The 27,525-nt window shown below is 40.4% G+C and overlaps 1 protein-coding gene across 4 annotated transcripts in view; it reads left to right on the plus strand.

Annotated features, from left to right (window-relative positions):
• LOC142311115 (uncharacterized) overlaps positions 1-27,525 on the plus strand; it is an 84,235-nt gene that overhangs the window by 9,435 nt on the left and 47,275 nt on the right. Inside the window, exon 1 of one of the 4 annotated variants that reach the window (XM_075349235.1) lies at positions 3,931-3,996. The exons of the other annotated variants lie outside the window; for them this stretch is intronic. The gene's annotated coding sequence lies outside the window, so the exon portion shown is untranslated. Of the gene's footprint in view, positions 1-3,930; positions 3,997-27,525 lie in introns of those variants that run through there. 4 annotated transcript variants of the gene reach the window in all.

A 27,525-nucleotide genomic window follows, 5' to 3' on the forward strand; every position in this document is an offset into this window, starting at 1 on the left:
GTATTTATAGATATAGTATATGTAGTGGGTAATATACTGTATATATGTACAGGGCTGTATGTCAGTATAGTATGTATTTATAGATATAGTATATGTAGTGGGTAATATACTGTATATATGTACAGGGCTGTATGTCAGTATATTATGTATTTATAGATATAGTATATGTAGTGGGTAATATACTGTATATATGTACAGGGCTGTATGTCAGTATATTATGTATTTATAGATATAGTATATGTAGTGGGTAATATACTGTATATATGTACAGGGCTGTATGTCAGTATATTATGTATTTATAGATATAGTATATGTCGTGGGTAATATACTGTATATATGTACAGGGCTATATGTCAGTATATTATGTATTTATAGATATAGTATATGTCGTGGGTAATATACTGTATATATGTACAGGGCTGTATGTCAGTATATTATGTATTTATAGATATAGTATATGTCGTGGGTAATATACTGTATATATGTACAGGGCTGTATGTCAGTATATTATGTATTTATAGATATAGTATATGTCGTGGGTAATATACTGTATATATGTACTGGGCTGTATGTCAGTATATTATGTATTTATAGATATAGTATATGTAGTGGGTAATATACTGTATATATGTACAGGGCTGTATGTCAGTATATTATGTATTTATAGATATAGTATATGTAGTGGGTAATATACTGTATATATGTACAGGGCTGTATGTCAGTATATTATGTATTTATAGATATAGTATATGTAGTGGGTAATATACTGTATATATGTACAGGGCCTGTATGTCAGTATATTATGTATTTATAGATATAGTATATGTAGTGGGTAATGTACTGTATATATGTACAGGGCTGTATGTCAGTATATTATGTATTTATAGATATAGTATATGTAGCGGGTAATATACTGTATATATGTACAGGGCTATATGTCAGTATATTATGTATTTATAGATATAGTATATGTAGCGGGTAATATACTGTATATATGTACAGGGCTGTATGTCAGTATAGTATGTATTTATAGATATAGTATATGTAGCGGGTAATATACTGTATATATGTACAGGGCTGTATGTCAGTATATTATGTATTTATAGATATAGTATATGTAGCGGGTAATATACTGTATATATGTACAGGGCTGTATGTCAGTATATTATGTATTTATAGATATAGTATATGTAGCGGGTAATATACTGTATATATGTACAGGGCTGTATGTCAGTATATTATGTATTTATAGATATAGTATATGTAGTGGATAATATACTGTATATATGTACAGGGCTGTATGTCAGTATATTATGTATTTATAGATATAGTATATGTAGTGGGTAATATACTGTATATATGTACAGGGCTGTATGTCAGTATATTATGTATTTATAGATATAGTATATGTAGTGGGTAATATACTGTATATATGTACAGGGCTGTATGTCAGTATATTATGTATTTATAGATATAGTATATGTAGTGGGTAATATACTGTATATATGTACAGGGCTGTATGTCAGTATATTATGTATTTATAGATATAGTATATGTAGTGGGTAATATACTGTATATATGTACAGGGCTGTATGTCAGTATATTATGTATTTATAGATATAGTATATGTAGTGGGTAATATACTGTATATATGTACAGGGCTGTATGTCAGTATATTATGTATTTATAGATATAGTATATGTAGTGGGTAATATACTGTATATATGTACAGGGCTGTATGTCAGTATATTATGTATTTATAGATATAGTATATGTAGCGGGTAATATACTGTATATATGTACAGGGCTGTATGTCAGTATATTATGTATTTATAGATATAGTATATGTCGTGGGTAATATACTGTATATATGTACAGGGCTGTATGTCAGTATATTATGTATTTATAGATATAGTATATGTAGTGGGTAATATACTGTATATATGTACAGGGCTGTATGTCAGTATATTATGTATTTATAGATATAGTATATGTCGTGGGTAATATACTGTATATATGTACAGGGCTATATGTCAGTATATTATGTATTTATAGATATAGTATATGTCGTGGGTAATATACTGTATATATGTACAGGGCTGTATGTCAGTATATTATGTATTTATAGATATAGTATATGTCGTGGGTAATATACTGTATATATGTACAGGGCTGTATGTCAGTATATTATGTATTTATAGATATAGTATATGTCGTGGGTAATATACTGTATATATGTACAGGGCTGTATGTCAGTATATTATGTATTTATAGATATAGTATATGTAGTGGGTAATATACTGTATATATGTACAGGGCTGTATGTCAGTATATTATGTATTTATAGATATAGTATATGTAGTGGGTAATATACTGTATATATGTACAGGGCTGTATGTCAGTATATTATGTATTTATAGATATAGTATATGTAGTGGGTAATATACTGTATATATGTACAGGGCTGTATGTCAGTATATTATGTATTTATAGATATAGTATATGTAGTGGGTAATATACTGTATATATGTACAGGGCTGTATGTCAGTATATTATGTATTTATAGATATAGTATATGTAGTGGGTAATATACTGTATATATGTACAGGGCTGTATGTCAGTATATTATGTATTTATAGATATAGTATATGTAGCGGGTAATATACTGTATATATGTACAGGGCTGTATGTCAGTATATTATGTATTTATAGATATAGTATATGTCGTGGGTAATATACTGTATATATGTACAGGGCTGTATGTCAGTATATTATGTATTTATAGATATAGTATATGTAGTGGGTAATATACTGTATATATGTAGAGGGCTGTATGTCAGTATATTATGTATTTATAGATATAGTATATGTCGTGGGTAATATACTGTATATATGTACAGGGCTGTATGTCAGTATATTATGTATTTATAGATATAGTATATGTAGAGGGTAATATACTGTATATATGTACAGGGCTGTATGTCAGTATATTATGTATTTATAGATATAGTATATGTAGCGGGTAATATACTGTATATATGTACAGGGCTGTATGTCAGTATATTATGTATTTATAGATATAGTATATGTAGTGGGTAATATACTGTATATATGTACAGGGCTGTATGTCAGTATATTATGTATTTATAGATATAGTATATGTAGTGGGTAATATACTGTATATATGTACAGGGCTATATGTCAGTATATTATGTATTTATAGATATAGTATATGTAGTGGGTAATATACTGTATATATGTACAGGGCTGTATGTCAGTATAGTATGTATTTATAGATATAGTATATGTAGCGGGTAATATACTGTATATATGTACAGGGCTGTATGTCAGTATGTATTTATAGATATAGTATATGTAGTGGGTAATATACTGTATATATGTACAGGGCTGTATGTCAGTATATTATGTATTTATAGATATAGTATATGTCGTGGGTAATATACTGTATATATGTACAGGGCTGTATGTCAGTATATTATGTATTTATAGATATAGTATATGTAGTGGGTAATATACTGTATATATGTACAGGGCTGTATGTCAGTATATTATGTATTTATAGATATAGTATATGTAGTGGGTAATATACTGTACAGGGGCGTAACGATCGCGGTCGCAGAGGTCGCCACTGCGACCGGGCCCGCAGGGTTATAGGGGCCCGGCAGCCGCTCTGCAGAGCCGGCTACCGGGCCCCTATGTGTAGTGCCACTATGTAGTGGCCGACTGCGCGACCGTTAGGGGGCCGGCCTGTGAGTCAGGGGGGGCCCAGTGTCTGCAGGGGGGCAGAGGGGCCCCTGACCTGGAGAGGCCACCAGGCGTTCCTGGCTGCTGCAGAGGAGATGTGCTCCGACCTGCACGGCAGACGGAAACCATCCCTACCAGGACCTGCGATGATGTCACGCCCATGTGACTGTGTGGGAGGAGACACAGGATGCCGGGGAGAAAGCAGGAGAAGATACTTCGAACACATGAGTGGTAATGAGAAAAGAGGGGACATGAGGGGAGGAGCTGCAGGGTGAGTGGGATATGAGGGCTGCAGACTGTGACAGAAGCATGTGAAGGGTGCAGAGTGTTTGAGAGGGGTAAGTTGGGGTACAGGCAGGGTGAGATATGTGGGTCAGGGTGTGTGTGTGATATGGGGGTGCAGGCTGTATAGGGAGCAGAGTGTGTGACATATGGGGGCAGGGGCGTAACTACCGCAGTCGCAGGGGTCAGAAGGAGCTGAGAGGTACTTGTTTTTTTATTTTGTTGGTTGCATGACACATATAGGCCCGGGGAAGCTGGCTGCATGACACATGGAGGCCCTGGTGGGGCCGGCTGGCAGGCTGCATTACACATAGAAGCCCTGGGGGCTAGCTGCATGACACATGGAGGCCCTGGGGGGCTGGCTGCATGACACATCTAGGCCCTGGGGGGGCTGGCTGCATGACACATGGAGGCCCTGGTGGGGCAGGCTGCATTACACATAGAAGCCCTGGGGGCAGGCTGCATGACACATGGAGGCCCTGGGGGGGCTGGCTGCATGACACATCTAGGCCCTGGGGGGGCTGGCTGCATGACACATGGAGGCCCTGGGGGGGCCGGCTGCATGACACATGGAGGTCCTGGGGAAGCTGGCTGCATGACACATGGAGGCCCTGGGGGGGCTGGCTGCATGACACATGGAGACCCTGGGGGGGCTGGCTGCATGACACATAGAGGCCCTGGGGGGGGCTGGCTGCATGACGCATAGAGGCCCTGGGGGGGCTGGCTGCATGACGCATAGAGGCCCTGGGGGGGCTGGCTGCATGACGCATAGAGGCCCTGGGGGGGCTGGCTGCATGACACATATAGGCCCGGGGGAAGCTGGCTGCATTACACATGGAGGCCCTGGTGGGGCTGGCTGCATGACAACTGGTGGGGCTGGCTGCATGACACATGGAGGCCCTGGTGGGACTGGCTGCATAATACATGGAGGTCTATGGGACTGCATAATAAACATGAAGGACACCTTATACATAGACTATAGTAGCGCATTATACATGGAGGTCTATGGGGCTGCATTATAATACATATAGGACTATGGGGGCTACATTATAATATATGGAGGACTATGGAGGCTACCTTACACATGGTCTGTGGGGGTGCATTATAAAGCATGGGGGACTGTGGTGCAGTATAAAATATGGAGAACTATGGGAAATGCATTATAATACATGGAGGACTATGGGGGTGCATTCTAATATATAAAGGGTTATGTGGGACCCTTTATACTATATGGAAGGCTATGTGGGGGCCATTATAGTATTTGGAGAACTATATATGAGGGAGGAAAAATATACAAGTATGGGATGGGAATGTTTTGTGCTGAGGGAAGAGGGCTCTTTCCCATGCTCTGCTATACATCTCTCAGCACCCAGCTTTCCCATGCTCTGCTATACATCTCTCAGCACCCAGCTTTCCCATGCTCTGCTATACATCTCTCAGCACCCAGCTTTCCCATGCTCTGCTGTACATCTCTCAGCACCCAGCTTTCCCATGCTCTGCTGTACATCTCTCAGCACCCAGCTTTCCCATGCTCTGCTATACATCTCTCAGCACCCAGCTTTCCCATGCTCTGCTATACATCTCTCAGCACCCAGCTTTCCCATGCTCTGCTATACATCTCTCAGCACCCAGCTTTCCCATGCTCTGCTATACATCTCTCAGCACCCAGCTTTCCCATGCTCTGCTATACATCTCTCAGCACCCAGCTTTCCCATGCTCTGCTGTACATCTCTCAGCACCCAGCTTTCCCATGATCTGCTATACATCTCTCAGCACCCAGCTTTCCCATGCTCTGCTATATATCTCTCAGCACCCAGCTTTCCCATGCTCTGCTATACATCTCTCAGCACCCAGCTTTCCCATGCTCTGCTATACATCTCTCAGCACCCAGCTTTCCCATGCTCTGCTATACATCTCTCAGCACCCAGCTTTCCCATGCTCTGCTATACATCTCTCAGCACCCAGCTTTCCCATGCTCTGCTGTACATCTCTCAGCACCCAGCTTTCCCATGATCTGCTATACATCTCTCAGCACCCAGCTTTCCCATGCTCTGATATGGGAAAGCTGGGTGCTGAGGGAAAGATGTATGACAGAGCATGGGAAAGCAGGGTGCTGATAGAGGGATTTTAGATCATGGGAAACCTGGGTGCTGTGGGTAAAAGCCAAGTGTCAGCATCATTATCCCGTACCCTAAGTGTTGTGTACATGGAGGGGGGCCCCGGTCCAAAGTTTGCACCAGGGCCCATCAAACTCTAGTTACGCCACTGATACTGTATATATGTACAGGGCTGTATGTCAGTATATTATGTATTTATAGATATAGTATATGTAGTGGGTAATATACTGTATATATGTACAGGGCTATATGTCAGTATATTATGTATTTATAGATATAGTATATGTAGTGGGTAATATACTGTATATATGTACAGGGCTGTATGTCAGTATAGTATGTATTTATAGATATAGTATATGTAGTGGGTAATATACTGTATATATGTACAGGGCTGTATGTCAGTATATTATGTATTTATAGATATAGTATATGTAGTGGGTAATATACTGTATATATGTACAGGGCTGTATGTCAGTATAGTATGTATTTATAGATATAGTATATGTAGTGGGTAATATACTGTATATATGTACAGGGCTGTATGTCAGTATATTATGTATTTATAGATATAGTATATGTCGTGGGTAATATACTGTATATATGTACAGGGCTATATGTCAGTATATTATGTATTTATAGATATAGTATATGTCGTGGGTAATATACTGTATATATGTACAGGGCTGTATGTCAGTATATTATGTATTTATAGATATAGTATATGTCGTGGGTAATATACTGTATATATGTACAGGGCTGTATGTCAGTATATTATGTATTTATAGATATAGTATATGTCGTGGGTAATATACTGTATATATGTACAGGGCCCTTATGTCAGTATATTATGTATTTATAGATATAGTATATGTAGTGGGTAATATACTGTATATATGTACAGGGCTGTATGTCAGTATATTATGTATTTATAGATATAGTATATGTCGTGGGTAATATACTGTATATATGTACAGGGCTGTATGTCAGTATATTATGTATTTATAGATATAGTATATGTAGTGGGTAATATACTGTATATATGTACAGGGCTGTATGTCAGTATATTATGTATTTATAGATATAGTATATGTAGTGGGTAATATACTGTATATATGTACAGGGCTGTATGTCAGTATATTATGTATTTATAGATATAGTATATGTAGTGGGTAATATACTGTATATATATATGTACAGGGCTGTATGTCAGTATATTATGTATTTATAGATATAGTATATGTAGTGGGTGTTATACTGTATATATGTACAGGGCTGTATGTCAGTATATTATGTATTTATAGATATAGTATATGTAGTGGGTAATATACTGTATATATCTACAGGGCTGTATGTCAGTATATTATGTATTTATAGATATAGTATATGTAGTGGGTAATATACTGTATATATGTACAGGGCTGTATGTCAGTATATTATGTATTTATAGATATAGTATATGTAGTGGGTAATATACTGTATATATGTACAGGGCTGTATGTCAGTATATTATGTATTTATAGATATAGTATATGTCGTGGGTAATATACTGTATATATGTACAGGGCTGTATGTCAGTATATTATGTATTTATAGATATAGTATATGTCGTGGGTAATATACTGTATATATGTACAGGGCTGTATGTCAGTATATTATGTATTTATAGATATAGTATATGTAGTGGGTAATATACTGTATATATGTACAGGGCTGTATGTCAGTATATTATGTATTTATAGATATAGTATATGTAGTGGGTAATATACTGTATATATGTACAGGGCTGTATGTCAGTATATTATGTATTTATTGATATAGTATATGTAGTGGGTAATATACTGTATATATGTACAGGGCTGTATGTCAGTATATTATGTATTTATAGTTATAGTATATGTAGTGGGTATTATACTGTATATATGTACAGGGCTGTATGTCAGTATATTATGTATTTATAGATATAGTATATGTAGTGGGTGTTATACTGTATATATGTACAGGGCTGTATGTCAGTATATTATGTATTTATAGATATAGTATATGTAGTGGGTAATATACTGTATATATGTACAGGGCTGTATGTCAGTATATTATGTATTTATTGATATAGTATATGTAGTGGGTAATATACTGTATATATGTACAGGGCTGTATGTCAGTATATTATGTATTTATAGATATAGTATATGTCGTGGGTAATATACTGTATATATGTACAGGGCTGTATGTCAGTATATTATGTATTTATAGATATAGTATATGTAGTGGGTAATATACTGTATATATGTACAGGGCTGTATGTCAGTATATTATGTATTTATAGATATAGTATATGTAGCGGGTAATATACTGTATATATGTACAGGGCTGTATGTCAGTATATTATGTATTTATAGATATAGTATATGTAGTGGGTAATATACTGTATATATGTACAGGGCTGTATGTCAGTATATTATGTATTTATAGATATAGTATATGTAGTGGGTAATATACTGTATATATGTACAGGGCTGTATGTCAGTATATTATGTATTTATAGATATAGTATATGTAGTGGGTAATATACTGTATATATGTACAGGGCTGTATGTCAGTATATTATGTATTTATAGATATAGTATATGTAGTGGGTAATATACTGTATATATGTACAGGGCTGTATGTCAGTATATTATGTATTTATTGATATAGTATATGTAGTGGGTAATATACTGTATATATGTACAGGGCTGTATGTCAGTATATTATGTATTTATAGATATAGTATATGTCGTGGGTAATATACTGTATATATGTACAGGGCTGTATGTCAGTATATTATGTATTTATAGATATAGTATATGTAGTGGGTAATATACTGTATATATGTACAGGGCTGTATGTCAGTATATTATGTATTTATAGATATAGTATATGTAGCGGGTAATATACTGTATATATGTACAGGGCTGTATGTCAGTATATTATGTATTTATAGATATAGTATATGTAGTGGGTAATATACTGTATATATGTACAGGGCTGTATGTCAGTATATTATGTATTTATAGATATAGTATATGTAGTGGGTAATATACTGTATATATGTACAGGGCTGTATGTCAGTATATTATGTATTTATAGATATAGTATATGTAGTGGGTAATATACTGTATATATGTACAGGGCTGTATGTCAGTATATTATGTATTTATAGATATAGTATATGTAGTGGGTAATATACTGTATATATGTACAGGGCTGTATGTCAGTATATTATGTATTTATAGATATAGTATATGTAGCGGGTAATATACTGTATATATGTACAGGGCTGTATGTCAGTATATTATGTATTTATAGATATAGTATATGTAGCGGGTAATATACTGTATATATGTACAGGGCTGTATGTCAGTATATTATGTATTTATAGATATAGTATATGTAGTGGGTAATATACTGTATATATGTACAGGGCTGTATGTCAGTATATTATGTATTTATAGATATAGTATATGTAGTGGGTAATATACTGTATATATGTACAGGGCTGTATGTCAGTATATTATGTATTTATAGATATAGTATATGTAGTGGGTAATATACTGTATATATGTACAGGGCTGTATGTCAGTATATTATGTATTTATAGATATAGTATATGTAGTGGGTAATATACTGTATATATGTACAGGGCTGTATGTCAGTATATTATGTATTTATAGATATAGTATATGTAGTGGTTAATATACTGTATATATGTACAGGGCTGTATGTCAGTATATTATGTATTTATAGTTATAGTATATGTAGTGGGTATTATACTGTATATATGTACAGGGCTGTATGTCAGTATATTATGTATTTATAGATATAGTATATGTCGTGGGTAATATACTGTATATATGTACAGGGCTGTATGTCAGTATATTATGTATTTATAGATATAGTATATGTAGTGGGTGTTATACTGTATATATGTACAGGGCTGTATGTCAGTATAGTATGTATTTATAGATATAGTATATGTAGTGGATAATATACTGTATATATGTACAGGGCTATATGTCAGTATATTATGTATTTATAGATATAGTATATGTAGTGGGTGTTATACTGTATATATGTACAGGGCTGTATGTCAGTATATTATGTATTTATAGATATAGTATATGTAGTGGGTAATATACTGTATATATGTACAGGGCTGTATGTCAGTATATTATGTATTTATAGATATAGTATATGTAGTGGGTAATATACTGTATATATGTACAGGGCTGTATGTCAGTATATTATGTATTTATAGATATAGTATATGTAGTGGGTAATATACTGTATATATGTACAGGGCTGTATGTCAGTATATTATGTATTTATAGATATAGTATATGTAGTGGGTAATATACTGTATATATGTACAGGGCTGTATGTCAGTATATTATGTATTTATAGATATAGTATATGTAGTGGGTAATATACTGTATATATGTACAGGGCTGTATGTCAGTATATTATGTATTTATAGATATAGTATATGTAGTGGGTAATATACTGTATATATGTACAGGGCTGTATGTCAGTATATTATGTATTTATAGATATAGTATATGTAGCGGGTAATATACTGTATATATGTACAGGGCTGTATGTCAGTATATTATGTATTTATAGATATAGTATATGTAGTGGGTAATATACTGTATATATGTACAGGGCTGTATGTCAGTATATTATGTATTTATAGATATAGTATATGTAGTGGGTAATATACTGTATATATGTACAGGGCTGTATGTCAGTATATTATGTATTTATAGATATAGTATATGTAGTGGGTAATATACTGTATATATGTACAGGGCTGTATGTCAGTATATTATGTATTTATAGATATAGTATATGTAGTGGGTAATATACTGTATATATGTACAGGGCTGTATGTCAGTATATTATGTATTTATAGATATAGTATATGTAGTGGGTAATATACTGTATATATGTACAGGGCTGTATGTCAGTATATTATGTATTTATAGATATAGTATATGTAGTGGTTAATATACTGTATATATGTACAGGGCTGTATGTCAGTATATTATGTATTTATAGTTATAGTATATGTAGTGGGTATTATACTGTATATATGTACAGGGCTGTATGTCAGTATATTATGTATTTATAGATATAGTATATGTCGTGGGTAATATACTGTATATATGTACAGGGCTGTATGTCAGTATATTATGTATTTATAGATATAGTATATGTAGTGGGTGTTATACTGTATATATGTACAGGGCTGTATGTCAGTATAGTATGTATTTATAGATATAGTATATGTAGTGGATAATATACTGTATATATGTACAGGGCTATATGTCAGTATATTATGTATTTATAGATATAGTATATGTAGTGGGTGTTATACTGTATATATGTACAGGGCTGTATGTCAGTATATTATGTATTTATAGATATAGTATATGTAGTGGGTAATATACTGTATATATGTACAGGGCTGTATGTCAGTATATTATGTATTTATAGATATAGTATATGTAGTGGGTAATATACTGTATATATGTACAGGGCTGTATGTCAGTATATTATGTATTTATTGATATAGTATATGTAGCGGGTAATATACTGTATATATGTACAGGGCTGTATGTCAGTATATTATGTATTTATAGATATAGTATATGTAGCGGGTAATATACTGTATATATGTACAGGGCTGTATGTCAGTATATTATGTATTTATAGATATAGTATATGTAGTGGGTAATATACTGTATATATGTACAGGGCTGTATGTCAGTATATTATGTATTTATAGATATAGTATATGTAGTGGGTGTGGCTATGTGTGCACATTGCGTACTGTCCCTGCAGAAATTTCTGCAGCGATTTGAACAGCACATGTGCGCTTCAAATCGCTGCAGAAAGAGTCCATAATGAAAAAAAAAAAAAAAGCCGATTTCATGCACTCTGGATGCAGCCCCTCCCATAGACAGAGCGGGGGCTGCAGGCAGAGCGCACGGAAGAAGTGACATGTTACTTCTTAGAACGCGCGCTTCGGGCAGTAGCCGAAGCGCTGCGCTCTAATATGCCACGTGCCCACGTCTCCTGCATGATCTTCATAGATTGTGCTGGGGACGCAGGACGCATGCAGTTACGCTGCGGTGCAGATCACAGCTTAACTGCATGTAATTACGCAACGTGCGCACATAGCCTTATACTGTATATATGTACATGACTCTAGGTTAGTTATACTGTATGTATAAATAAATATACTATGTAGTCAGTATTATACTGTATATATGTACAGGGCTGTATGTTAATATATTATGTATTATTACACTGGAGATCAAAATTAGAGAACAATGTATGATCACTTGCTTTTCTCAGAAATAATGTAATCTACATTAATGAACATTTGACGGTTTTGTGTAAGGGGGGCACCATGCCACTAGAACAGGGTCTTACAAAAGATCCAAAGTTTATCAACATAAAACTTTTATTTTGCCCAAAATATGATGACCATAACTAGAGAATAACAATGACTGCAGCACAGAGAAAGATTATAGCTACATTTTCTGAAGGTAACAACTAGAGATGAACGAAGCTGTTCGGTAACGGTCCGCCAATTTCAAATTCGGTATGAGTCTTAGCATGTTTGTTCGTGCTCGGTCATTCCGAGCCCCTCCCCCAAAAGTCGGTAATGTTAGTTTTTGTTCATTTTCTGCCCCAAAACTCTGGCCGTGTTTCTAAAAATGCTTATTTAATAGCAGTTTCTGCTTTTTCATGGGATTGTGGTGCTGTTTGATGTGGGGATGTGTAAAATCAGTTCAGGAGGCGGGGACTCTGGCCTGGGAGAAGCCAGATGCACGCAGCGCCATTTTTTACCCTTAACTTTATTTGTGAATGTTGCTGCAGCCAATCATGGCACAGCAAACATCCACAAGGTTCAGACAGAAGGGCTTCTGTGATTGGCTGTCTAAAGGCCGCTTTACACGCTGCGATATCGTTACCGATATCGCTAGCGAGTGTACCCGCCCCCATCGGTTGTGCGACACGGGCATATCGCTGCCCGTGGCGCACAACATCGCTCAGACCCGTCACACTACTTACCTGCCTAGTGACGTCGCTGTGACCGGCGAACCACCTCCTTTCTAAGTGGGCGGTTTTCGGCGTCACAGCGACGTCACTAAGCAGCCGCCCAATAGAAGCAGAGGGGCGGAGATGAGCGGGACGAACATCCCGCCCACCTCCTTCCTTCCGTATTGCCAGCGGCCGCAGCTAAGGTGCGGTTCCTCGTTCCTGCGGTGTCACACGGAGCGATGTGTGCTGTCGCAGGAACGACGAACTGCATCGTAGAAGCAGCAGCAACGATAATTGGGAATAGGGGGTGATGTCACGGATTAGCGGTTTTGCACGTTTTTGCGACGATTCAAAATCGCTCATAGGTGTCACACACAACGACATCGCTAACGCGGCCGGATGTGCGTCACAAATTCCGTGACCCCAATGACCCCAGCGTGCAAAGCGGCCCTAAGTCACATGTCTGTGTGCATATAAATTGAGGACATGTTAAGTGGCCGCCATTTTGTGAATGTCAAAAACATTAGGGAAGGTGCTGCCACTAAAAGTGCTAGACATTCAGCTTAGTGGTTTAATGCTAGGTAGTTCAGATAGAGCGATAGTGTAGAATACGGACATGCAGTGTAGGTGAGCTTAGTTAGGGGTTTAAAAGGGAAAAAAAAAAATTCAATAACTGAAAAAATGTAAAGTATTAATGTTTTAATGTTTTGTTTAAATATTATTATTTGTTTTTAATTGAGCAAAATATATACCGTATTTTTCGGACTATAAGACGCACTTTTTTCCCCCCAAATGTTAGGGGAAAGTGGGGGGTGCGTCTTATAGTCTGAATGTGGCTGCGGGGAATGAGGGTGCTGCGGTGGAGCGGGTCATCGGGGGCACGAGCAGGCTGTAGCAGCCTGCCGTGACCACGTGGGCCCGCTCATGTAATATGCACGCCCATCCTCCCGCCCATCTCTCAGCGCTGAAGCCGGCGCTGACAGGTGGGCGGGGTGATGGGCGGGGGACGCGCGCATAGTAAAGAGCCGGTTCGCATGATCACTCCTGGCAACTACAGCCTGGAGTGATCATGTGTGGGTGTATTCACTGCTCCCCGCGCATCATTATCAGCGCGGCGTGCAGTGAATCAGTGTACTCACCTGTCACCATTCCCCTGCAGCTTCGCGAACTCCTCCTGTCTGTGCCGGCCAGCTGATCTGTGTAGAGAGCGGTGAGCACAGCGATGACGTCATCGCTGTGCGTGCCGCTAGTGTCCACACAGATCAGCTGACCGGCACAGACAGGAAGACATCGCAAATCTGCAGGGGGACGGCTCCACACAGGTCAGCGGCGCTGCTGCTGAGACAGAGAGGAAGATGATCGATGCTGCAGGGAGTGAGGAAAGGTGAGTATAAACGTTTATTTGTTTTCTGTACCATAGGATACAGGCCATATACCAGGATGGGGGTATATTATGAGCAGGATGGGGGTATATGAGCAGGATGGGGGTATATGAGCAGGATGGTGCTATATTATGAACAGGATGGGGGTATATTATGAGCAGGTTGGGGGTATAGGAGCAGGATGCTGGTATATGAGCAGGATGGGGGTATGTGAGCAGTATGGGGGTATATAAGAAGGATGGGGGTATATGAGCAGGATGGGGGTATATGAGCAGGATGGGGGTATATAGCAGGATGGGGGTATATGAGCAGGATCATATACAAGGCAGGAGGATCATTACCAGAATGGGGTACCTTAGTAGAGAATTTGGGGACATTACCCCCCATAACAGTGTCAGCAGCAGATCCTCGCCCATAACAGTGTGTCATGACCACATTTTTTGCTTAAAATTTTATTTTCCTATTTTCCTCCTCTAAAACCAGGGTGCGTCTTATAGTCCGGTGCGTTTTATAGTCTGAAAAATCCGATATATTTTTTTTAAAAAGTTTGATATTTCCCACTCTTAAACATTAGAGGGAGCAGCTGCTGAAATCCAACTGTAGAACTACTGTAGAACTAGTTCACATTACAACTACAGTAAACGTGGGTGGAATCTGCTTTGTATACCGCGCTCTGCTGTATTCTGTGCTCCTCTGTATACCGCGCTCTACTGTATTCTGTGCTCCTCGTATACCGTGCTCCGCTGTATTCCGCGCTTCGCTGTATACTGTACAGTGCTGTATTCCGTGCGCCGCTGTATACTGCGTTCTGCTGTATTCTGTGCTCCACCATATACCGTACTCCACTGTATTCCGTGCTCCTCCATATACCTTGCTCCACTGAATTCCATGCTCCACCGTATACCGCGCTCCGCTGTATTCCGTGCGCCTCTGTATACCGTGCTCTGCTGTATTTTGTGCACCTCGTATACCGCGCTCCGCTGTATTCTGCACTTCGCTGTATAATGTGCTCTGCTGTATTTTGTGTGCCACTGTATACCGCGCTCTGCAGTATTCCGTGGTTCTCCGTATATCACGCTCTACTGTATTCCGTAGGAGCAGCGGCCCGAGGTGAGCACACGAGAGCATGAAGAGCGGCGGGGGGGCCAAGGCGGCAGCGGCGGGAGGGGGAGGGGTGGCAGCAGGGGAGAGAGAGAGCGGAGGCCGGGGGGAGGGGCGGTGGTGGGGAGAGCGGCGAAGGGGTGAGGGTAATGGGAGGGGGGAGTGTAGCGGCGCCGGCCCGGAGCCGGTACTCACAGATCCTGAGCAGGTGACAGGGGGAAAGTGCAGCACACAGCCTACGCTGTGGGCTCCACAAAGATGGCGCTGATCTCCTCCCTGCTGTGATCTGGACAGCCCAGCTGTCTCTGTGTTAAGTATAGGGGTCAGAGCCGAACAACGGTCTTCTATGCCCAGGGCACTGCCATATTTGAGGTGAGTAACTGTCGTTACTCATAGCAAATCCAAGATGGCAGCGCCCAGTGTTTCAGTAAAACTAGAATAAAATCTAAACAGTGAATTTATTTTTGTATTAAAAATACTTGATTTCATAATCACTATTATTAATACAAAAATAAAAAAACACGACACCTTACCTTTAATGCTAGGTAGACGAGATAGGAGAGCGATAATTTACCATATGGATGTGCTTTATAGGGAAAGGTGTGTGCCACAAATTGGCACATTTCATGATCGAAATAGGGATGTAGTAGTGCCTGCTAAAGAGTTGCCAGTGAAGCATGTAAATAAGTATTGCTACGTATTACTGGCTGCTGAAAAGTATGCAAACTCTGTCATAGGTCTTATTACTTGTTAGTGCCTGGTGTAAAAAAGTAGCAAGTGAAGTATCTAAAAAGTGGTTCTTGGCAATATTAATTGCCTGGTCAAAAATTTGCAAACATAGTCATAGGTATTGTTACTTGTTAGCGCCTGGCCTAAAAAGTTTGTAGTGAAGTATCTAAAAAGTGGTTCTTGGCAATTTTAACCTTTTCCTATCCAATAAAATTTCCTGTTCTAGCTGGCTGCCAAAAATAGCACTATGCGGAAAGTCCTGCCTGCTATGCTTAGAAAAGGGACTTTACACTCAGTGGCCCGCTAGAAGGGACTTAGGACAGTAAAATGTGTATGAATTATTGTTGTCTCTTGCCAGAAGACAAAGGAGCGTAACGGAATTTTTGGAATGTCCCCCCCGGGAGGACTCAGGATAGGAAAAGGTTAATAATAGCCTATTGAAAATTACACACACAGATTTAGAGGTATTGATAGTTAGCCGTGCGTGGCCAAAAAAGTTGCTAGGAAAGAAGAAGTGCATCTCAATAAATTAGAATATCATCACAAAGTTAATTTATTTAAGTAATACAATACAAAAAGAGAACAGAGTGATCTATTTGAAGGGTTTGTTTCTGTTAATGTTGATGATTATGGCCAATGAAAACCCAAAAGTCATTATCTCAAAAAATTAGAATAATTACCACAAAACCCCTGCAAAGACTTCCTGAGCGTTTCAAATGGTTCCTTAGTCTGTTTCAGTAGGGTACACAATCATGGGGAAGACTGCTGACTTGACAGATGTCCAGAAGGCAGTAATTGACACTCCACAAGGAGGGTAAGCCAAAAAACGTCATCGCTAAAGAACCTGGCTGTTCACAGAGTGCTGCATCCAAGTATATTAATGGAAAGTTGAGTGGAAGGAAAAAGTGTGGTAGAAAAAGGTGCACAAGCAACCAGGATAACCGCAGCCTTGATAAGATTCAAATATTTGGGGGAGATTTACAAGGAGTGTCGTGCTGCTGGAGTTAGTGCTTCAATAGCCACCATGCACAGATGTATCTAGGACATGGGCTAAAACTGTTGCATTCCTTCTTTCAAGCCACTCATGACCAATAGACAATGCCAGAAGTGTCTTACCTGGGCCAAGGAGAAACATAACTAAACTGTTGCTCTGTGATCCAAGGTGTTGTTTTTAGATGAAAATGAATTTTGTATTTCATTTGGAAATCGCGGTCCCAGAGTCTGGAGGAAGAATGGAGAGGCCACAGTCCAAGTTGCTTGAGGTCTAGTGTGAAGTTTCCACAATCAGTAATGGTTTGGGGAGCCATGTCATCTGCTGGTGTAGGTCCACTGTGTTTCATCAAGACAAAAGTCTGTGTAGCTGTCTACCAGGAAATTTTAGAGCACTTCATGCTACCCTCTGCCGACAAGCTTTTTAGAGATGGAAATTTAATTTTCCAGCAGGACATGGCCCCTGTCCACACTGCCGAAAGTACCAATACCTGGTTTAATAACCTGGTTTAAATATCATTGTGCTTGATTGGCCAGCAAACCCACCTGACCTAAACCCCATAGAGAATCTATGGGATATCATCAAGAAGAAGATGAGAGACACCAGACCCAACAATGCAGATGAATGCAGATAAGCTGAAGGCTGCTATCAAAGCAACCTGGGCTTCCATAACATCTCAGCAGTGCCACAGGCTGATCCCTCCATGCCACGCCGCATTGATGCAGTAATTCACGCAAAAGGAGCCCCGACCAAGTATCGAGTGCATTTACTGTACAGACCTTTCAGTAGGCACCAACATTTCTGAGTTTACAATTATTTTTTCAGTTGGTCTTGTATAATATTGTAATTTTCTGAGATAATGAATTTTGGGTTTTCATTGGCTGTAAGCCATAATCATCAACATTGTCAGAAATAAACACTTGATAGATCACTCTGTGTGTAATGACTCTATATAATATAATGTGTTTTCCTTTTGTATTGAATTACTGAAATAAATTAACCTTTTGACGATATTCTAATTTATTGAGATGCACTTGTATCTACAAAGTGGTTTTTGCCATTTTAAATTGCCTAGTCAAAATTCAGCCAACAGAGTTATATGTATTGTTGCTTGTTAGTGCCTGGCCTTAAAAAGGTGATAATGAAGTATCTAAAAAGCATTTCTTGCAACTGAAATTGCCAGCTCTAAATTACGCAGTGAAATACATGTATAAGTATTGTTAGTGGTGCCTGTGGAAAATTTGATATTGAGCATACTATAAAGGTCTTTTTGGTACTTCACCGTGTTTGCTCAAAATAATGCGGCAAACTGCATTTGTAGGTAGTGGTACTTTTAGTGCCTTCACAATATTGCCAACTCAGACAGGAAATGAATAGTTCATCTTTTTTGTCAGGTGTGTAACAGGTGTGGGCGTAGGGTTGCAAAACATCTGTTTCAAAGGGGACGGGTACATTAACTATAAGTTGGAGATGTATGTGTGGGAAGTTCTGTTAATCAAAGGTCTAGAGAGCAAACGCTGGCTCATTCTATCCCAAGAGAAATGAGAACAACTTTCCTTACTGGACAGCCAACTCCACTAGATTCATTTGAGAGCCACACATCGTTTCAACTTCAAAATTAGGCTGATAAACAGCAGGTGCTAGAGTGGTGCATCAATTGGCCTCTCCTCCTCTTCCTCCAACTCAACATCACAGACACTTCATTCCCCAGTGGTGCCACCCTAATTACACTTGTTTGCGCCCGCGTCACAAATCTCCAACCGGCGAACTGACTCTGGGGAACCACACATGGGCGAGTATCAAGAGCTGTTTACACATTCAATCCCATGGGCATCACAGGTCCTCTTCAAAGATTATCAGACTCTTGAGCAGGAAAGCATCTGTACCAAAGTCCAAAATCTTTGTGAATTGTATCCTGGCTCAGACAAAGTAGGGTCCCAGCAGTAGGATCCTGACCCTCATCAGGTAATGTTAACCCCCGGGGATGGAAGTGATTTTTATGATGAAACTCAGATACCTGAGGCTCACACGTACTGTGCTGTGCTATCAGGTCAGGAAAAGAAGGAGGGGGACAACATAGAGCATGACGACGAAGTTGTAGATCCCACTTGGTGTGACTCCAGAGGCACGCAAGCTGAGTAGCTCAGCACATAACGAGGAGGAGGAAGCCAAAGATGTTATGGTGGCGATTTCTACACAAACTCGTAGTGATGCAGCCATGAGTAGCACTGCATCCTCACCCACAACTCTGGCTGTGGCCAGCAGCAGTTGCGGGTCTGCAATATGCAGGAAGGGTTACCTAGTCTGGGCCTTTTTTGAGACCGCAAAAGATGACCTAATTTTCATTATCTGCCAATGTTGTAAACAATGACTGAGTAGAGGGAATAATTCAAATAATTGGATTACTATATGCATGAACAGGCACATGTGTAACCAACATTCATTACTTTGGAAATCTCACTGCGCTAAAATGCGGACTAATAGGCCTACCCAGCCACTGGCCACCAAATCAACATCGTCTCCGCTTCTCCCTCCTGTGTCACCGGCGAAACTATTTTAACACAGGTCTCCAACTGCAGAACCTTCTCTTGTGTATCCGTTACAGTGGGGGGGTGTGAGGGCCGTCAGGTGTTCCAGAAGTGACCGTACCTAGTGTTTTTGATCCATGTGAGACACCGAGCACACCACATGTTTCTCAATCCAACATTCCATCTCCCACTACACCTCCCTCTCAGTCCACTGCTCAGTCATGTATACCTTACTCCACCCTCTCTCAACACAGCAGCCAGCCCTCGGTACACAGTTTTGGTCACGTAAAAGACCATTTCCTTCTACACGTGGAAAAGAAAAGTGCTTGAACTTGTCACGGGGAAGTATGGATGGAACCAGGGCTCCTAGGCTGACCCTAATACTGGGGCCCCTGTGCTTTCCCTTAGCTCGACGGTATGCTTAGTGGTAGCTAGGGTCAAGCCTCTGTCTCCTGTCTAAGCCCTGATACTACTTCCCCCCCACCCGGGGAGCGAGCCAGAAACCCACTAACCAAAACCCCACAAATAATAACAGACAAAAGTAAACGGAAACTCGTACACACAGCACTCAAAACACACAGGAGCTACAATATGTGTACAAGGAAATAACAAAAAGGGGAAGAAGTAAAACATGACAAGGGAATGCTCACAGCACTCAAAAGTGCTCCACAAATCCCCATAAATAGGAGCAACACGAAGACCAATATTTGCATAAGCTATCACCGGCACAATTAGGCTAGGTTCGCACACTGCGTCTTTTTGACGCTGCGTTTTTGTGCGTTTTTGGCCGCTAAAAACGCACAAAAACGCACCTGCGTCGAAAAAACGCATGCGTTTTTGCCGCGATTTGGTGCGTTTTTGGCTGCGTTTTGCTGTGTTTTTGATCTCTGCGTTTTGCTGCGTTTTTCAAATGCATTGCATGTCCATTTTTTTTTTTTAACTCAAAGACGCAGGTAAAAAAAACAGATGTGTGCGGACAGCAAAAATGAAAACTCATAGACTTTGCTGGGGAAGCAAAGTCCTGCAGTTTTAAGGCCAAAAACGCACCCGAAAAACGCGCAAAAACGCCGCGAAAAACGCACTGTGCGCACATAGCCTTAGGAAGAAAGGCATGCTTAATAAAAGGAAGATGACAGCTGCACATGGCAATCAACAACCTTAGCATTTAGGTCCTGCACACCAGTCTGCAGAAATTAACGCTTGCAGAGCTGAAGACTAGGGATGGGCGAACCCGAACTGTAAAGTTCGGGGTCCGTACCGAACACATGGTGTTCATGCACATGACCCAGAACACGATCTTTCCTGGGAAGCTTGTGTTACCCTTCGGGTGTAGTTCGGGTCCAGGGGCTGTAAAAAAAAAGCATGTTATTAAAAAACATTATGAATCATGCTTACAGGTCCTGCAACGCGTCCTGCAGACTCTGTCTCCCAGCACTTCTGCTTCCACGTCCGTCCGATCATTGCTGTGCCACCCGGTAAGCACCTCTGGCTAAAAAGGACCTTGACGTCATACCCATGTGGCCAGTCACGTGTGAATGTTGTATTACCTCATTGGCTACAGACTGGTCACTTGAGTATGACGTCATCAAAGGTCCTGGTGCGCCGTGATGCGAGTGTCATCACATCACAGTGCACAATCTCCGGACAGCAGCGGGTCAGCTGCATGTATTTCCATGCAGTTGAGTCGCTCCTGTCCTGAGAGTGGGGTGATTGGAGACTCAAGTGCAATCATCCCATCACTGTCACCCTGCTACATCGCTCTGTCCAGAGTGATGTAGCAAAGATGACATGGGTCTCTTTGCTTCTCACTCTGTATAGACACTGTACACAGTGATGAAGCAGAGTTGACATTGCTCTTTGCTTCTCACTGTGTATAGACTGTCTGTGCACAGTGATGAAGCTGACATTGCTGTCCCAGTGTATTACGTCAGACTAAGGATTTTTTTTTTATAATAAAGATGGAGTATCAAAATGTTTTTTTTTTATTTCTAATAAAAAAAATGTCTGTGTTGTGGTTTTTTTTTTACTGTTTTCTAGAAATTCATGGTGGCCATGTCTAATTTGGTGTGACACCATGAATTTCAGGCGTAGTACCATCTGAAAATACAAAGCTGGTATTAACCCATTTATTACCCAGCGAGCCACCTGGCACCAAGGCCGCTGGCCGAGTCGGGTAACGCACCTTGAAATAGTGCTAAGAAACAATGCGCCATTTCCAGGGGCGGCTGTGGACTGCGGAGAATCCCAGCCCCCAGCTGCCTGGCTTTACCTGACTGGCGATTAAAATACGGGGGATGCCCACGCAATTTTTTTAAATTATTTTTTTAAATAAAAAAAAAATTAATGGGCTTCCCCGTATTTTGATTGCCAGCCAAGGTTAATCAGGCAGCGGGGGTGGCAGCCCCTAGCCGTCTGCTTTATCTGCGCTGAGAATCAAAAATACTGTGGAGGACTGACTTTTGTTAATGATTTATTTCTTTTTACAGTACTGTGATGTCAGACAATCACAGACCCGACACGGAGATAGGCGTCTGTGATTGTCTATTGGAGGAGGGGACAGCCATGTAGTCTTGTAAATTGCTCTTTTATTCTATAAATCACTGCCAACATGTCTCCAAATTTCCAAGCAAAAAATTTTGTATTTATTTTCTGAAAATAGTAGTTTATAGAATAAAACAACAATTTACATTTTACTCAAAAATATACCTGTAAAGAGAAAAATCAGACAAACTGAAAATTTTGCAGTGGTCTCTTAATTTTTGCCAGAGCTGTATACAGTGCTGGCCAAAAGTATTGGCACCCCTGCAATTCTGTCAGATAATACTCAGTTTCTTCTTGAAAATGATTGCAATCACAAATTGTTTGGTATTATTATCTTCATTTAATTTGTCTTCAATGAAAAAAAAAATTGTCATAAAGACAAATTGGATATAATTCCACACCAAACATAAAAAGGGGGTGGACAAAAGTATTGGCACTATTTGAAAAATTGTGATGCTTCTCTAATTTGTGTAATTAACAGCACCTGTAACTTACCTGTGGCACCTAACAGGTGTTGGCAATAACTAAATCACACTTGCAGCCAGTTGACATGGATTAAAGTTGACTCAACCTCTGTCCTGTGTCCTTGTGTATACCACATTGAGCATGGAGAAAAGAAAGAAGACCAAAGAACTGTCTGAGGACTTGAGAATCCAAATTGTGTGGAAGCATGAGCAATCTCAAGGCTACAAGTCCATCTCCAAAGACCTGAAAGTTCCTGTGTCTACGATGCGCAGTGTCATCAAGAAGTTTAAAGCCCATGGCACTGTGGCTAACCTCCCTAGATGTGGAAGGAAAAGAAAAATTGACGAGAGATTTCAACGCAAGATTGTGCGGATGGTGGATAAAGAACCTCGACTAACATCCAAAAAAGTTCAAGCTGCCCTGCAGTCCGAGGGTACAACAATGTCAACCCGTACTATCCGTCGGCATCTGAATGAAAAGGGTCTGTATGGTAGGATACCCTGGAAGACCCCACTTCTTACCCCGAGACATAAAAAAGCCAGGCTAGAGTTTGCCAAAACTTACCTGAGAAGCCTAAAACGTTTTGAAAGAATGTTCTCTGGTCAGATGAGACAAAAGTAGAGCTTTTTGGGAAAAGCCATCAACATAGTTTACAGGAAAAAAAAAAGAGGCATTCAAAGAAAAGAACACGGTCCCTACAGTCAAACATGGTGGAGGTTCCCTGATGTTTTGGGGTTGCTTTGCTGCCTCTGGCACTAGACTGCTTGACCGTGTGCATAGCGTTATGAAGTCTGAAGACTACCACCAAATTTTGCAGCATAATGTAGGGCCCAGTGTGAGAAAGCTGGGTCTCCCTCAGAGGTCATGGGTTTTCCAGCAGGACAATGACCCAAAACACACTTCAAAAAGCACTAGAAAATGGTTTGATAGAAAGCACTGGAGACTACTAAAGTGGCCAGCAATGAGTCCAGACCTGAATCCCATAGAACACCTGTGGAGAGATCTCAAAATGGCAGTTTGGAGAAGGCACCCTTCATATCTCAGGGACCTGGAGCAGTTTGCCAAAGAAGAATGGTCTAAAATTCCAGCAGAACATTGTAAGAAACTCATTGATGGTTACCGGAAGCGGTTGTTCGCAGTTATTTTGGCTACAGGTTGTGCAACCAAGTATTAGGCTAAGGGTGCCAATACTTTTGTCTGGCCCATCTATGGAGTTTTGTGTGAAATGATCAATGATTTGATTTTTGTTTCATTCTCTTTTGTGTTTTTTCATTGCAAGCAAAATAAATGAAGATAATAATACCAAAGAATTTGTGATTGCAATCATTTTCAAGAAGAAACTGAGTATTCCCTGACAGAATTGCAGGGGTGCCAATATTTTTTGCCAGCACTATATATATATATACATATATATATATATATATATATATACAGTATATATATATATATATATATATATATGTGTGTGTATACACATACATACACACCGTATATATATATATATATATATATATATATATATACAGTATATATATATATATATATGTGTGTATATACATGTGTGTATATATATATATATATATATATATATATAGTACACAATATTTAGTTGTGAAAAAATAAATAATTTTAAAAATGACTTAGCGCTCCTCGGTATTTTTGATTCTGAGCGCACTGAGGCTACTGACGGCTGCCACCCCCATCTGCCTGGCTTTACCTAGGCAGCTGGGGATTGGAATCCTCAGCGCAGGGTGGCCCAAGCTTTCTGGGCCCCGCGCTGCGAATTGCAGTCCACAGCCGCCCTAGAAAATGGCGCTTTCATAGAAGCGCCATCTTCTGGCACTGTATCAAACTCTTCCAGTGGCCCTGGTATGCTGGGTAATAAGGGGTTAATAAGAGCTTTGTTTTACCAGCTGTTATAAAGCCCGAGATTCTTAATGTCAGGCCAAGTTTGACCCGGCCATTAAGAATCTCCAATAAGGGGTTAAAAAAAAGACATCACACAGAGACAAAATACTTTTATTAGAAATAAATACACAGACACACTTAGGGACTCCATCTTTATTACTCCCTCTCACCCCTCCACGATCCTGGTCTTCTTTTTCTTCAACCGATCTAGCTCTGCTACATCAGACAGCATGGGGGGAGGAAGACACTTCTGCTCCCCGTGCTGTGTAATCGAGCAGAGGATGCTGGTTGGTAAGTGATGACGTCACCACTGTCACTGTTGCTATAGTAACATAACGAGCTGGTTACTATAGCTACGGTGATCTCCGATCACCTGATTACCAGCGCCGCTATTCACCGGCTGTGGCATTAGTGTGTGACAGCCAATCACTGCATGTGGGCTGACTCTGTAAAAGGCGCCAAAATGCAGGGAGGGGGAGCCAAGAATGTGTCTGAGCATCTCACCGGTATTCGTCGCTCGCCGAGTATATCGAGTACTGAGATGCTCGGCGAACACAGAGTAGCAGCGAGTACCAAGACACTGATACTGCAGGACCTTGCATAACGTCATAGTCATGTGCCCAGTCTGTAGCCAATGATATAATACAACATTCACACGTGACTGGTCACCTGGCTATGACGTTACAGAAGGTCCTTTCGTTAGTGCTGGTCACCGGGAGGGCAAAGCGATGATCGGAAGGAGATGCGCCTGTAAGAAGTGAGTCTGCAGGATGTGTCGCGGGACCTGTAACTATAATGACAATGTTTAATATTAACTATATTTTTTATTTACAGCTCCCCTTGCCCCATCCCATAACTGTAAAGTCCAAGTTTGGGGTTTGGACGCAAGTTTGCGTTATCTCAGAACCCGAACTTGAACTTTACAAAACATTCAGGCGAGTCTCCAGAACACCGAACATCGGGGGGTTCTCCCATCACACTCCACCAGCCTCTGGTTGCTTGTCAGACTCTGCAATGTGAACAGAGTCTGACGCCACAGTGCCAGCAGGTGTGTGCAGAGTTGAACACCGCATGACAGAATTTGCCCATATCAAAATTGTTGGCCACAGAAATGCTGTTTTTCCACCTGGTGGATACAGAGGGTTTCCAAAACCTAATGGCCATCGCAGTCCCCCAGTACCAGTTGTCCAGTTGCCATTACTTCTCTAATAAAGCTGTGCCTGCGCTAAACCATCATGTCACAGCCAAGATTACCTTTTCCTTGAAAAACTCTGTCTCTATTTCACTACTGACACCTGAACGAGCAAGAATGGCCACGTGTGTTCCATCTCGATGACTCGACAGTGGGTTTTTCTGGTGGCTGCGGGGGCAGGTGGGGAAGGGGCTACTTCCCAAGTGTTGAAATCCCCAAGGCTTTTGGGACACCATCATGTCACAGCGAAGATTACCTTTTCCTTGAAAATCTCTGTGTCTCCCAGGGTGCATTTCACAACTGACATTTGGATTAGCAAGCATGACCAGGGGCTCTACATCTCGCTGACTGGGTACTGGGTTACTCTGGTGGCTGCTGTGGCAGGTGGGAAAGGGGATGCTTCCCAAGTGTTGAAATTCCCAAGGCTTTTGGGACAAACTTCTGGATCTACCGCTTCCACTTCTGCTCTCTCCACCTCCTCTAGAGCCTCTACCTGTGCCCTCAATATCTTACATAAGTGTAACATGCTTTCAGAGAGGGCAGGGAAAATCTCCCCCACCTCCGTACAGCTCAGCCAGGGCTCAACGCAATCAGGCAGTGCTGAAATTAATCTGTATCGGAGAACGCAGTCACACAGCTGCAGAGATGTGGACCGCTACGGGCTGAGTTTGATCAATGTCTGCCTCCACTGAATCTGGAGCCAGGGAAGGCCGTGTGCAACAATGGTGCAAACCTGTTAGTGGTCCTATACCTGGGCGACATCCCACATGTGCCTTGCATGGCTCACGTCCTGAACCTGGTTGTCCAGAAATTCCAAGCCCACTATCTCGGGCTGGATGCGCTGCTACAGAAAGCACGGTTGTTATGTGCTCACTTCCATGGTTCACACCTTGTGTCTAATCGACTTGCAACACTACAAAGGACTTTCGGCCTACCGGCTAACCGGTTGATATGCGATGTGCCGACATGGTGGAATTCCACTCTGCACATGTTGCAGCGACTGGCAGTAGCAGCAAGCCCTGGTGCACTATATCATGACGCATAACCTTGGAAAACGCAGTACAGACGTGGGGCAATTCATGATTGCAGAGTGGGCCCAGCTGAAGGACCGCTGTACCCTTCTGCACAGTTTTGAAATGGCTACAAAGAAGGTTAGCATCAATATTCCGCTCATCTAAACATTGGATTGCACTTTCAATAGTCTGCAGGAGGAGCTGGGAGTCCCTGAGGAAGAGGAGGAAGCAGAGGAGCATGAGGAAAAAGGTATCTTTTCCTGTAAGGTCCGGACAGCCGTCACACAGGCGGGTGTCATGGGAGGGTAGAATCCATTGATCGAGGCAGGCTCATGGTAGCAGACAAAGTAATAGTGAAGGTGCAGGAGCCGAGAAACAAATGGAGGTGGATGAGGTGATGGGCGCAGAAAACTACGGCG

This window comes from Anomaloglossus baeobatrachus, chromosome 5, assembly GCF_048569485.1.
Source record: "Anomaloglossus baeobatrachus isolate aAnoBae1 chromosome 5, aAnoBae1.hap1, whole genome shotgun sequence".
NCBI lineage: Eukaryota > Metazoa > Chordata > Amphibia > Anura > Aromobatidae > Anomaloglossus > Anomaloglossus baeobatrachus.